Source organism: Rhipicephalus sanguineus, chromosome 1, assembly GCF_013339695.2.
Source record: "Rhipicephalus sanguineus isolate Rsan-2018 chromosome 1, BIME_Rsan_1.4, whole genome shotgun sequence".
In the NCBI taxonomy this organism is placed as follows: Eukaryota; Metazoa; Arthropoda; class Arachnida; order Ixodida; family Ixodidae; genus Rhipicephalus; species Rhipicephalus sanguineus.
In genome coordinates this window covers 49,444,628-49,459,220 of record NC_051176.1, presented here as the reverse complement: position 1 = coordinate 49,459,220, position 14,593 = coordinate 49,444,628, and the positions used below count along the sequence as shown (strand labels likewise).

Below are 14,593 nucleotides of genomic sequence, written 5' to 3'. Positions count from 1 at the left end.
TGGCCCTTCGCCGTTCGCAAAAGAAGAATTATGGCGTAGTGGGCACTAACAACTGCATTTGCAGTAGGCATTCGAGGATAGCTTGAAGCAAGCCAATGTTAAGGGCACAGTCGGTCGTTTCCTCACGGCACGTTTGAGGCATGCTCCGAAAACCGAAGCCAGAGAAGGCGATGCGCGTTCTGCTCTTGAAGGCAAAGCGTTCTGTGATAGAACAGAAGGAACGAACGTAACGAAAGACGACATGGAGCCGCACGGGATTGGTCGATGCTCATCTGACGGTCAGACTGGGAATAGCAACCAGAACGGCAGTGCTGTGAATCATTTCTAAGGAACGGGCACAGAACGGACGGAGGCACCGTTCCATCCTGAATCAAAACGTAGCGCTAGGGTCGGAGAATCGAAAAGCCTGCTTTGTGTTTGGCTTACTGTAATCCTGCGCCATAGTTTGCTAAAGTCCCAACGAGCCCCCCACCACCGACTGTGGATGGATGGATGGATGCTATGAGCATCACCTTTATAACGAGGCCGTTTTTTGTCGAGCGTGGTGGCGCACATGCCACCACGCTCGACAAAAAAAAGACAAAAGAAACTCGCTTCTTTTTAAGTTGGTCAATGCCCTGTCAACCTCGATTAAATCCATGTTACCATAGAAAAAAAACGTTCCCAGCGCAGCTCCCTCCCCTTACGGCAGAGGGCCTTCTATGGCCACCAATACTCTAACAGTCTCTTACTTATTTCTATTGCGAAAGTGTTCAGCTTACCATGGTTGTCCCTAAAACCTAAGGTTTTGCGTAGGCTCGTTCCCAAACATACACCTGGGTGGATATCTCCACATTCAATCAGAACATGATCAGTCGTTTTCCTTAGCTTCCTCACAACATATACATTTTCCTTCTTTACTGAATCTCGCTTTATAACTACGCGTGCTAGGCGTTCTAGGGTACGTCTCGTGAACTTGCCACACCATTTAGCGGCCAGTGAAGAATAACACAAATTGTTAAGTCACCGCGCTTTTGAATTTCGACCTTTGAAAAACAATTCCTGCTAATATTGATGTTCAGCTATAATACTGCATTTCTTCATGCCTTGAAAACATTTCTGAATTCCCTCAGCTCGCCTATTGGCTATTTGCTCCCTCACGTCCTCTCGTGTCGTTTCGTTCCGTTCTATCACATAACGCGTACAAGATGACTGCTTAGAACCAATGTCCTACACATGCTGCCTTTGTTATCTTTAAGGCCTCGTTAAAGCTCGCACGTTTCTTTACACGCCCTGTATTTATTTGAAATTCTTAACAACGTTCTGGTATCATAACATCAAAGGGGTCGTGAACCACTTTTCCAAGTAATGATCTAATGACCTCAGTATCGGAGTTTACTGCCCCCCGAATAAATTGCCTCAAAAATTTTTCGAATCCGTCAAGAATGAGCGGAGTTACGGGGGTTCGGCGCACGATTTGAGCGCTTTCTCTTTTCTCGTACCGACGAGCGCACTGGAAGCTACGCAGGGAGGGATGGCACGGAGTAAAAAGTACGTTAGCGCGCGTCATGTAACGCGATCGCTCTCCCGCTGTGATTCGCGTGCGCGAGTGCGGCTACCGTGTACTGAGGAGTGCGGCGCTGGCAAGTGGCGGCACCCCGTGGCAAGAAGCGCATCTGTTCTGAACGCCGCTCTCGACTTACGTCGGCTATCGGCCAACGAGGATGCCATGCCTTTTGGACGCGGCGATTGCAGATCGCGACGTCAACCGTTAGACGCCCCGCCCACTGACGAGAGTGACAACCGGCCTCTGTTTGAAAAGAGGGCGCCTGAGGAAACGGCAACTTCGCGCTCCGCTTGTGGCCTTTACGCGGCGCCCACGACTGTAATATTTGGCAGAGCAGTTCATAGCCGTGTCAGCTTTCCACAGGATGCGTTTTTTCAACAAGCCGAAGGGGCGCTTCATGACCCCTTTAAAGGGACTGTCTACCCTCCGTCATTGCTTTTCTGCTTTGTACAGCATAGAAAGCGTACCGCCTGAAGTGTCCAACCTTGCAGCTGTTTCTCTAAAAGCGAGTGGAAATTTTTAAAACAGAATTTTTCGATCTACGTTCCGTCTTCTTGCATTGGCGTGAAACATGCCCACAACGCTGGTTGGTGGACGCAATGATGATTGTAGTGCCGGTAAAAATTAAAACCGAAAATACATGTGATTTCACTAGGATTACTTTATTTTTGCCGAACCCTATTGAAAAGAATCTAACAGTGCTTTTCAGCGCGCTACCGGTTAAATGAAGCCTTACTATACGATTACAGAACATTTGTTTTGCCGTAATCGCAGTCTGCGCTTATTTTAGCACTGCTGCCGCAATCCAAGCCAAGTCGATTTATCAAAAAGAGAGAATAAATGCGCGCCTTCACAGCGCAGCACATATGAGACATCCTAACAACAATACAGCGGCACAGTACGGCCAGCGCGGAGAGCCGCATGACATAGCGCATGACTTGAAGCAGACAAAATCGAAGACGGCGCCGCAAGCAGCGCCATCGGGCGCCATTTTGCATGCGTGAGAAAAAGAAAAGCCAAAAATTACTCTCTGACGCAATCGAAAGGTGTCTCAAGTGCATGAAATACGATTTCAAGTTATACATGTTTGTTTTTAAGCAAAATGAGTCTACCTGCGAGAATCTCTTGTCCTACCAGTAGATTGAACCATATCGGCGTTGGGTGACGCTAGCTGTAATTCTTTCACGATTTTCAACATCAAATTAAAAACAATTCCTTTTTTATGGGGCAAAAGCATGCTCGTTGCCGCCGATGTGACGAGCGATCTTCTCATTTTCACCACAATGAGAAAAATTTTTCCGGGCGGTAGACAGTCCCTTTAATTCCATTTTCCACACAGCAGTGAAAGCGTCAGTACGAAGCAACCGGCACCATACAACGGTAGGGTGCGCTGTCGAACCACACCAAACGGTGTGTAGAATGAGTTTTCTGTACGTACCGAAGTCGCAGCCGTCCGCGCCGCTGTCGTCTACTGTCTCAAGTGCATGAAAAATGGCTCGTAAAAGCAAATACAATAGGATGGAGTATCGGGCTGTGGTCCTGGTCCCAGTACCCCTACTCCAGTGCTCTTCCACGCATCTACTTTCTAGCGCTAAAATTGTCTCGTAATAACCCCATGGTTCTAAGTTTCGCGAAAACGCTGCGACAAGAGTTTTATAATAGCTTTATAAGGTGCGCTACATGGCTGAGAAAAACACCAATGTGCAATATCATCTAACGTTACAAATAAAATCTTGCGTATCTTCTGTTTATACGTAAAACTCATAACCACTTAAGAGCTGCTTCTGCATGTTAAAGGTTCAATACAGACACGCATACTTGTACATGTTTTCACAGCCGGACTATGTAGGACCCCCTAAAACTGCCGCAGATTTTATCGCACTGCTCAAGCCACGTGTTGATATATTGGAACCGCTGCAATGTTAGCTACGCTTTTAAGCACAGCGCATGCGCGATGGGGAAGGTTGATTCATGAGATTTGTCGCACCAAATAAGCCAAAGGCTACGAGGGACGCCGAGCAGTGACGGGCTCCGGACAGCTTTGAATAACGTGCTTGCTCGCCAAGCTTCTTACGCTCGCGCCTTGTCCGTTGTCGGTGGCGTGTACACTAGTTCTCATTGGTCCCGCCATAGGCGCAGCTGCGCTCTCCGGTGATTTCAAGAATGCTCACTAGATGGCGCGCACCGCTTAAGGCAGGGCACACCACCCCAGGCGCGTGCGCTAGTTAGATAGGTGACCGGTAGAGGGCCGCGCCTCTCGTTTTGCGTTTGGTGCGTTTCGCGTTTGGCGCGCTTCTTTTCTCTTCACGGGCAGCTGACTGAATGAACAAGAAGAGAAGAGGGCTCGCCGTCCAGCAAACCCGGAGGTGCGGGCCAGCGAAGCAGTAGATAAGCGGGCGTGCCGTGAAGCCGACCCTGCGGTGAGAGGTCGCGAAGCAGAAGCAGCACGGAAGCGGCGGCAAGGGAACCCCGAAGAAGTGCGGTCGCGGGATGCCGCGGCGAAGCGCCTAATGCGGTCGCTACCTGAGGTTGGCGGCGCTGACTCTTCAAGCGCGACTTCCTCGACCACTCTTTTGGCCGCAGCTGCAACGTTGTCACGTCTATATATGATGACAGAGGAATGTGTACGGAGGATTCGCGGGTTACCCGATCATCTCCGAGCAAGCTCCTCTAACATCATTCACTTTGTGGATATGGCGGTGATTTTTTTTAACCTGCACCGACATCGCAGAGTTCATTTGCGGTGTAAGATCAATAGGGTAAACGCTGTTCCGTTGCATCTGGCGGTATTCGTTTTGGGTAAGCATTTGTGTTTACAATTTTAGATTTTCCAAGTCGAAACAATAGGCCTCACCACAAAATGCCACCATTAAGGTTTAGTGCGCAATATTCTTGCGCTATGCTTTTATGAAGTGAAAAACAAATGAGAAGCTAATACACCCGACTCGATGAGAGCACTAACCACCTATCGTGCCGCGAATATTGATGTCGAACTTCGCCCTTTCTCACGCGTAAGCTCTAACGTGCGAATGTGACAGCTGTTTAATGCGACCATTTCTACGAAAGCAATTCGAAATCCTGGTCTGGCTCCGCACTATTGTGCGTCGGCCTCGAAACCGCGTACACACGCTTTGAGTGTGCGGACCCTATATTCACTTAGGCGTACACTATATATAAGGATGCCTGCACAAGCTCTAAAAGAATGCTGTCACCTCGTTTATCACCCTAGACGAAGGCAACAAAATGGATATCTGAAAGGCGTTCACTCTGTACAATCTAGTGCAGAATGCGCGCAGGCGCTGACTGGAACCGCTCGAACGCACACAGTCAAGCCGGCGCGTATCTTGTTGATGATGATGATGATAACGAGTTATTAAATACTGGCACGAACAGTGGTCGTGAAAAGAACAATACTGATATTACAAGCTAATAATTATTATAAGAATGATGTATCTACTGCAGGGGTCTGCAGTGAACACATCGGGGGATTGTACGGGGATCTGATGAGTGGACCGTGCACAATGAAAAAGCGGTGTCAAGGGAAGACGGATGAGACGTGCGTTTGCGCTTTAGGCGGCGACTAAGAATAACCAAGAACGACAACAGGCAGCGCAAGAAATAAATGAATGGGGAAAAATTCCGGAATATCCCACTCATTGTGGGAATCGGTTTCTTGCAAATCAACCAGTGAGGAGCTGCCTATGCAGCATTCTTGGCTTTCAGTTGAGACATTTCCTGTACAGGGTGGTCAGTATTTTTAAAACAATTTGTCCACCGTTTTCAAGAGATCAGCTGTTACTTCATCCTCACCAGCTTTTATCACTATTTGCATTCCCTCCAATGCTTTCCTTACTTCCTCTGTCATTCCTGGCTGGATGTATAATACTTCAGTACTACTACTTCAGTACGTCCTGGTCGTCCAGGCCACAGATGTCTGTAGAACTTCTCAGCTACCTCAACTATATTATCCCTATTGGTCGTGACATTGCCTTCATTCTATCTCAGTATATATATCTGGTTTTCTGCCCGTGCCCATTTTTCTCTTCACCGCTTTTCGGCTTCGTCCACTCTTCAGAGCATGTTCAATTCTATGTGTATTATGCATTTTTATGTCGGACACTTTACGCCTGTTGATTAGCTTTGAAAGCTCTACCAGTTCTATTCTGTCAGGTTAGATGCTTTCATGCTTTGCTTTTTCATAATGACGTCTATAGTCTCCTGGGAGAGCTCACCAGTGTCTTGTCTGACGACCGTGCCTCCCACTTCTGTTGCACGCTGTGTAGTTATACTGGTAAGGTTATCATTCATTCCGTGAATGTTCAGGCAAGCTTCCTGGGTTACAGCCGACTATGGGATCTGCAGCCAGATCCTGTGTTCTGTACTTCGCGTTTGAGTGCAGAATGATTCACTAGTATCACGCAGTTGCCCTTAGAAATTAAAGACCGGATAGACAGTCTTAGTGAGCGCAAGAAACGCAATGAGCCTGCGAGACGAAGCCACACTTACCATCGCGCGCTCACGCACGTGTAGATGTGTGAGCAATAGCCTAAAAAAATCTTGGAAGGAAACTAAAGGTTAATGGCATTTCGGGCATCGGCCCAGGGTGGCAGCACTTGCTGGGCGCAAAAAAAAGTGAAAACTGGCGCAATTTCCAAACATGCAGACGCGGCACCGTAGTACGGTATCGACTATTTGGGGACTTGTTTGCGGAACTCACGCAACACCCGAGTAATTGTAAATGCAATTACACGGGTGTCCTTGCATTTCACCATCATCCAGACGTGGCCAAATAAGGCTGGGAACCGAACCCACGTCCTCGAGCTTAGCAGCGCGGTGATTGACGTCCTTAGGGAGATTTTGAACACAGACAGTAGTATCGCACTAAATCGATTCTAAAGCGGGGGATTGACCGAGGGCTCGTTTCTAATGGAACCAACAGAATGAAGCTAAGGAGGGTATAGGGGACTATAATTGTGTGTTTTAACTGTCGTATAGTAATTATGAAGTAAAACGAAATGAATGAAAGTGAGTGAGAAATATACTTGCCGCAGCTAGGGATGGAATCTACAGCCTTCGGATGACGCGTCACAACTCTGACAGCTTCGGCCACGAGCGTCACTAAGATTGACAAGTGGAATATAAACCCTTGGTCACTACAAAAAGCTTGTAAAGTGGAGGTTGGGAAAACGTGTAAGGTGTGAAGACGCTTGCAATAGAGTGTTGTAAATGAAAACCTACCTGGCCTACTGGCACAGGGTGTTCAGGATGGCGCGCCAGCAGGCCGGTCACCTCGTGCCACACGTACAGCACGTCTGCGTTTTTTTACAGAAAAGAGCAGTTGTCAAGCTTGTGAACACCAAGGCACTTGTTGGTCAGCACTGAAATATATACCCCTCAGAGTGCAGCCAAACGACAGAGGAAAACGTTTAGTGGTAGAATGTCTGCTTACGGCTGCAATGCCGTTGACTTGTTTTTACCAGCAAAAAGCCCGTGTTTTGTGATTTGAGTAAAAAGTGTGGTTCCAATAGTCACCAGAAGATATGTTCGTTGACAAGCACATTGCGAATTTAAAAAAAATTGTAATAGTATTATGTAGCTGGCTGAGACATACTAGTTTAAGGAATAAAACGACGGACACAAGAAAGAAGACGAAGACAAGCGCTTTCGTTGTGTTCGTCGTTTCATTCCTTGTGCTATTATATCACAGCCAGTTATGTCTAGTATGTCTCAGCCAACTAGCCCAATATTTAATCCTTTTAGAGTATTACGTACCTCTAAGCAAACAGTTTTCAAACTTCTCGAGCTTTTCCTTACTAGCGGGTACTTGACTACCAACAACTGACGACCGTCTAGAGAAGGACAACTGGCACACCAATCCGCTTTTTTCACGATGCCACAGCGCACGCGCTATTCCCCTAACGGTAAAGTCGCGAAACGCCTCTTCATCTTGAAGGCTTTCGCTCTGGGGATACCAGTTGTCCCGGCCCCTACAAAAATCCTACCAAAAACGGCAGAGGGACAGGAAAACGTAAATGGTGGATCCCACGAAGTCTGTTTTGCTAGCTTTCTTTAAAGTCATGCATACGTCCACCCAATAGGTTTTCCTATTTATGGACATGTCTTTTCAGTACGGCCTTTTATTTCTGAATTGAGAGGAAACGGGCAAGCTCTGGCACGTTTGCGCTTTGCATTTCACACTAAGGACTAATAGAATGGTAAATCTATCTGGGCTTTTTCAATCTGATGCTGGACACTACTGCGTCCAAGCCGCATAAGCAAGCATGTATATGTTCCTCATCAGGCTTTCAACATTTCAATTAAAAACTACGAATGATGGCCACTTATGTTTTCTATGGCTTCATAAGGTTGTGCCTAACAAAGCAGGCCCCTCGAACCATTACCCTTCTTTAGTTTACCTTATTTTAAGAAGTTAGATATGACCTCGTACTCGTACGCTGCGGTTTTTGCAGCATAGCAAAGCGACAGTGACTGGGCATAATTCGCGAGGCCAGCTAATCTAGAAGAAGACCAAGATTGTTGCTGTTGTAAAGCGAGTGGCTACTGGAAATACATAATTAAACGTTACGTATTAGTGTACGGTTATTAACATGTATATGGCGCTGCACCCTGAAAGGTCTGCGTATCATAAGAACTTCCGAGTTTCAATAACCCCCTACGTCAACTCCAATAAAAAATATTCACAACGCTTGATCAGTTACCAAACCTGACCATATTATGATGCCGCAAATGTAAACGTTATTTTATTACAGGATTCCGCCATGTACATTTGAAAATGCATTCTGCCTCTGGCACCAAGCAACACTGGCTGTCACACCCACACAGGGTCTTAGAATTACCTACAAAGAAAATTGGTGCGGGACGCTGTCGTACGACGAAAATTATTCGACACAATCAGCGAAGTGGCACCGTTCTCGGAGAGCATCAACACGTTAAAAGTATTTAGTCTACCCTAGTGGTTCAATCAAGCTGTTTGAAGTTTGAGTTCCAGCCGTGCCGAGTGTCCGCGAAATTGGCGAAGCGGGTGAGGGCAAAGCGAAGAGAGTGGGAAAGCATAGCAGAGCAGAGCAAGGCATTGCTAAGAGAGGGAGAGGAGCAGCCGAGCAGGGCCGCCTTTCAGTCCTCTTGGGTTGGGTTGGGTTGAGAGGGGGGGGGGGAATATGGATTGAGCTGTCATGTCCATACCACGTGGCAGGCGTCAGCCATCTCACAATACTGGCAGAGATCGGAAAAGGAAGAGTCAAATTGTTTGAGCACTGCCAGGTACAGTAGCGTATTAGTGAATAGCCGGAGAATTCTCTCGTCTGCCTTTTTGAACCCTTGCAGGACGCAGGAAAGCGGTGGTAGGAGTCCCAATAATGGGTTGTTACATATTTAAAAGTGAGGAGAGGAGAGTTTTCTTCTGAATCAGAAGGGTCACCGGTGGGCGAGGTAGGGGCCCGGGGAATGAGTGCGCGGGCGGCAACGTGCGCTGCCTCTTTGACTGCCAGGCCCTGATGGCCGGTAGTCCAGATTAGTGTACGGGGAGAGGGGTAACGTACCCGCGGACAGGGTCGAATAATATTTCTCGAGTGAGTCTCTCTCGAGTGATTGAGCAGTTCGTTGAAATCAAAACGAGTGTATCTAGAATGCTCAATGCTAGTTCTGGTGTGCGACAGGCAAATGTGTTGGGGCCACAATTATTCCTTCTTATGTAAATGATTTAGTACAAGCAATCCCTGACTCGCTGTCTTTTAAGCTTTTTGCGGATGATTGTGTTGTGTTTAAAAACATAACCTGCTCTGAAGACCATAATCTATTACAGCAAACTCTACGCAACATTCAATGCTGGTGCGCAGCATGGGACATGGAATTAAACGCTTATCAAAACAGTGCTCATAAATATAACACGGAAAACTAATCCTAGTGTGTTTACCTACAATATCAATGGTTCCCCCATTCAATCAGTAACACAGTATAAGTATTTAGGGACAAAGGCGTGCGCAGAGGGGGGCGCTAATAACCTAGGAGGGAGGGGGCGCAAAATCTGCCCCAAACATTGGCTTAATAGGGTGGGGGGCCGCTGCGATGAACCTTTGCCCCCCCCCTTGGTGGGGAACCTTGCGCACGCCTATGTTTAGGGATCACTCTTTCTAGTGATATGACGTGGCGGGCACACATTTCGGCCATTTGCAATTGAGCTTTTCGGAAACTGCGATTTTTTAAAAAAAGGAAGCTTACAAAGGCAACTGCGAATGTTAAACGTCAAGCGTAAAATGCTATTATTAGACCTAAAAAGGAGTATGCATCCGTTGTATGGAATCCATACACTAATATTATATATATATAATACAAAAGATTACATTCACCAACTAAACTCATGAAAGCTCACAACATCCCTCCCCCCACTGTTCGTTTGCGAGGCAGACAATATTGATGAAGCCCTTGAACACCATTTGTCGTGTTGAATATTGTATCATTGAAACTTATATTACTTGTCGTGCGAGTGTTGTTGTAAACTATGTGTGCTGTTTTTCATTTCTTTGTTAAATATCGTACTAGCGAAACTGACGTAGTGCATGTAGTGCCGGTATTGTTATAAATCATTTTTGTGCTGTTCTCCTTTCTTTGTAATTCCACTCCTGGCCTGCAGTATTGTGAAATAAATAAAATAAACACGGGTAGTGGATATTCTAGGTGGCATTAAGCCTGGGCCGGAAACCTAATGTGTAGGATAGGCAACCATGCTTTAGAGCAAAGGAATGGTTGTCAACGAACGGGAAACCCAGCCGAGGGCAGCAGCGAGATAGATGGAGTAGAAGTTCGCAGAGATAAAATGCAACAAGCTCGCACTACTAGGTATGGTAAATAGGAGATCATGAGGAGAGGCCTTCGTCCTGCAGTGGAGATAAAATGGGCTGATAATGATGGTGGCAGATAGATATGAACAAAAAACCACGCTTTTCTCTTCTGTAGTTACCGATGCCGGAGTTTTCAATTCGCGCTCTAGCTCGTCTTAAAGGGTGTCCTCTCACCACTACCATCTGTTCAGCATTATGAATTGATCTATGAAAACGCCCTTTATGCTTCACTAAACAGAAGAATCACTATATGTTCGCTGTCTTACAGGTCTGTTTTCTGGAGAAACACTGACATACTCCACTACATCGTCTCACCCCTTCATGGAGGAAACTAGTACAAAGGTAAGGGCAATTCTGTGTCCCCATGTTACCGCTTACTTTTCGCCGCCCTCTTTAGAAGGAGCTGTCACTACAATAAGAACAGCATCTCGAGTCCCCCTCGTTTGTGGCCCCCTGACCATGCCTGGGCTGCGCAGGCTGTGTGCCAGCTGAGACCAACGTACCTACAAATATTCCAAGCGATCATTCTCAAACCCAAGAACGCATATTTTTAATAAACTTCCTCTAAGTAAGATGACGATGATATCTGTTGCCATCCCCTTTGGCGGCGCCATGTAGCGAACTAGCTCGTTCACGCCAGAGGCCCTTGACGAGAACTCTTGTCAGTTTTTCGCCATACACCATGCGCTGACGTGAGGTTAGACATCGTACGTTAAATGCCGCATTCAGCTACACTTCTTTTTTTTAAGCAATTAGTTGAATTTTGTAACGCTGTGCGCGAACTGTAAAAATCAACTCCTCTTTCCACGCAACAATGAAAGCGGTAGTGCGAAGCAACCGGCACTGTACAAAAGAGAGTACTGTCAAATGGCAGTTTTCTGAACTTACCTATGCCTCGCCAAAAGAGCAAACGCAATTGGATGGGGCAAAATGTAGGCTCAGTCCCCGTATCCGTATTCCGGCGCAGTTTTCACCTTGCAGTCCTGCAACACCCGATTCATTTAGGTTGAGTGGCGTAGAGACCCTTGTATCCTTGTATAAACACTTTGCTCAAGTTTTACTTTCAGTTACTCTGCATCCCGTGTTCAGTGGCTTTCACAAGTAGTGCTTGGTCGCGAAACCTGCGCGTTCTTTCACGCATGTACTTCTCGCGCTGCAAATAACTTGTGACAGCGCTAGTGACAGATATTTGTAGTAACTATGAAAAGCGGCATATGGTTGAGCACACATCATTACAAATGAAATCTTACACAATTTTATTATTTATTGATTTTTCGAACAATACAAAAGCATTGCCCGCGGTCAGGACAAAAGGAGGTGGTTAGCCCCCTGACGTGGTCCTGCTCGCGCTGGGCGCAGCAGTAGCAATAGAAACAATAGAAATCATTATAATAACAATAGAAATCATTGCAATGCGCACACATAAACATATATACATACACAAAAATATATACATACAAATAATAAAAATAAAGAAAGGAACAAGAGAAATCATTGTAGTAACAATATAAATCATGGCAATGCGCACACAAAAAGCATATATACATACACAAAAATATATACATACAAATAGTATGAGAGACTGTAGCTCACCCTACCGTGCAGAAAGTGCATTTATCCTAAGTGTTGAAGAGGGACCGAATTTTCATTTTGAAATTTTTAGAGTTTGTGCACGATCGTGCCAGTTCAATTATTGCAGGGTGCTCATTACATAATTTCATAATTTGGAAGTCTATTGCTTGCATTCCATAGTGTGTGCGTGCTCTTTCCACAACTATGTGGGTTTTACGAAGGTCGTGACCGGTGTTCCTGCTTAAGTAGCGACGGCTAAATGAACCCCAGTCTCCCGATACTTCGCAATATATGCACATCGACAATTTGATTTTGTAAATCATGGCAATGCGCACACAGTATTGTGGAATTCTATACTTTAACATGAGAGCTGATGCATCTACATTATACCCCGAATGAAGTAGTCTAACTGCTTTCCTCTGTAAAGAAGAAAGCTTTTCATTATCGGTCTTGATTCCTGTTCCCCACATTAACGAACAGTAACTAAAATGAGAATGGACTATGGAAAAATACAATTCCTTCTTTAAGTTAGTTGTTAAAAAGTTACGTAAACGGTTCAACATGCCCATAGACTTCGCTACCTTCATCCTTACATTGTTCACGTTTATTGACCAACTTAAGTTTGATTGAAAAGAAACGCCTAGAAATGAATGATCATGTACTAGATCTAGTTGCGAATCGCCGTCGTATAATTTCATAATGTAATCTACTTCTTTATTCTTAGGATAGAAAAGCATGAACTTTGTCTTTTTAACATTTATTTTTAGTTTATTAGAAGATACCCAGAGATTAAGCTCATTCAACCAGTTCTTTGACATCGCCTCTAGCTCCTTCAAATCATTCCCAGAAAAGAAAACACTTGTATCGTCAGCATACATTATTACCTCCCCAGTGAAAGGGATATTAACAATATCGTTTACGTATGTTATAAATAATAGAGGGCCCTGGACAGAGCCTTGGGGCACACCATATTTAATTACAGTTTTTTCATATTGAGCATCCTGAAGAGAAATGTACTGTAGTCGATTGTGCAAATAACTACGGATAAGATTTTGTGCTTTACCTCTAAAGCCGTATGCTTCAAGTTTACGGAATAAAATTTCATGTTTGATGGAGTCGAATGCTTTTTGGAAATCTAGATATATACCAACTGTAAATAACCTGTTTTCAATATTTTGGATGATTTTATCTTTTATTCGTACAAGTGCCTTTTCTGTAGACTTTCCCTTTTGAAATCCGAACTGCTGCTCTACAATAACATTTTTCGCTGATAAAAAATTATTAAATCGCGTGCACAAGACTTTCTCTGCAACTTTAGAAAATATTGATAGTACAGATATTGGTCTATAATTACCCAACTCGTTACACTTTCCACCTTTATGAAGTCACACGAGCAATTTTTAGCTTATCAGGATATATACCAGATGGTATCATTTCATTAAAGATGTGCGTTAATGGCTTTACAATGTCATGTGCCACGGCCTTAACTGGTGAAGCTTTTATGCCGTCTTCTCCGGCAGCTGATTTGTTTTCAAGAGAACCTAGAATAGAAATGATTTCATCTTCTGAAGTGGGACTAAGAAATAGAGCGTCTTTCACAGCTCTATGCACGTACGTCATATAACTTCGTTCTGGTTGTACAGTATGGAGGGGTTCGGCAGCTCCAACATTGATAAAGTAATTGTTTAACAAGTTTGCTAAAGAATCTCCAGAATACCTCACGCCATCAACTTCTAATTCCGGTGGTACTCCTGATGAAGGGATACTTGTCAATTCACGAAAGACCTTCCATGTCTTACAACTGTTTTGGGCGACGCTTTCAAACTTGCGTTCAAAAAGGCAAGTTTGGCCTTCCTTAGGTCAACTATCAACCTATGTCTAAACTTCTTAAATTCCTGTAATATTTGAAGATCGCGTGTTTTTAGAAAATTAGCAAATAATTTTTCGTTTTGTTTAATACGATAATAAAGTTCGCTCGTGATCCATGCCTTCCGGGCCTTTCTGTGCTTCACTACTGTTGTTACAGGAAAAGCAGCATTATAACTGTGCTGTAATTTTGATACAAATATTTCATATTATCTAGACGGATTTTGCTCGGAGTATACGTCTTCCCAGTTTGTGCTGACGACTAGAGACTGAAATAAAGTGATGCTGCGCTGATTTATGCGTCTCGTAGTGAACTTTTCTGCACTGGAACAATTGTGGGTTGGAAAAATTGCAAATATGGATAAATGATCACTAATATCTGAACCTAGGACACCAGAGCAAGTTTCAGCCTTTGGCACATTTGTAAAGCATAAGTCAATAAGCGTATCACACTGTGAAGTAACACTGGTGGCCTGATGAATTAGGTTATCGCAGTTATTCGCAAGCATAACTTCAAGTAACTGAAATTTTGCTTGATTATCGGTAAACTGATTTACATTAAAATCACCAACCATAATAACGTTCCATTTATTAGCATTCACAACTAATAACCTACATCATCAGCCTATGCGCAAAACATCTGGAGCCCCCTAGCATGCTTCTGTATGCTGCACAATATCTTTCACAGTGATCATGTCTGACTGCATAAAACTTGCGCGTGCTATCGTTCGGCACGATCCCCCACTTTCTG

The 14,593-nt window shown here is 44.8% G+C and overlaps 1 long non-coding RNA gene across 2 annotated transcripts in view; it reads right to left on the bottom strand.

The window, feature by feature from the left end:
- LOC119391044 (uncharacterized) overlaps positions 1–14,593 on the bottom strand; it is a 137,166-nt gene that overhangs the window by 91,415 nt on the left and 31,158 nt on the right. Inside the window, exon 6 of one of the 2 annotated variants that reach the window (XR_007415560.1) lies at positions 11,293–11,387. The exons of the other annotated variant lie outside the window; for it this stretch is intronic. This is a non-coding gene — a long non-coding RNA (uncharacterized LOC119391044). The remainder of the gene's footprint in view (positions 1–11,292; positions 11,388–14,593) is intronic. 2 annotated transcript variants of the gene reach the window in all.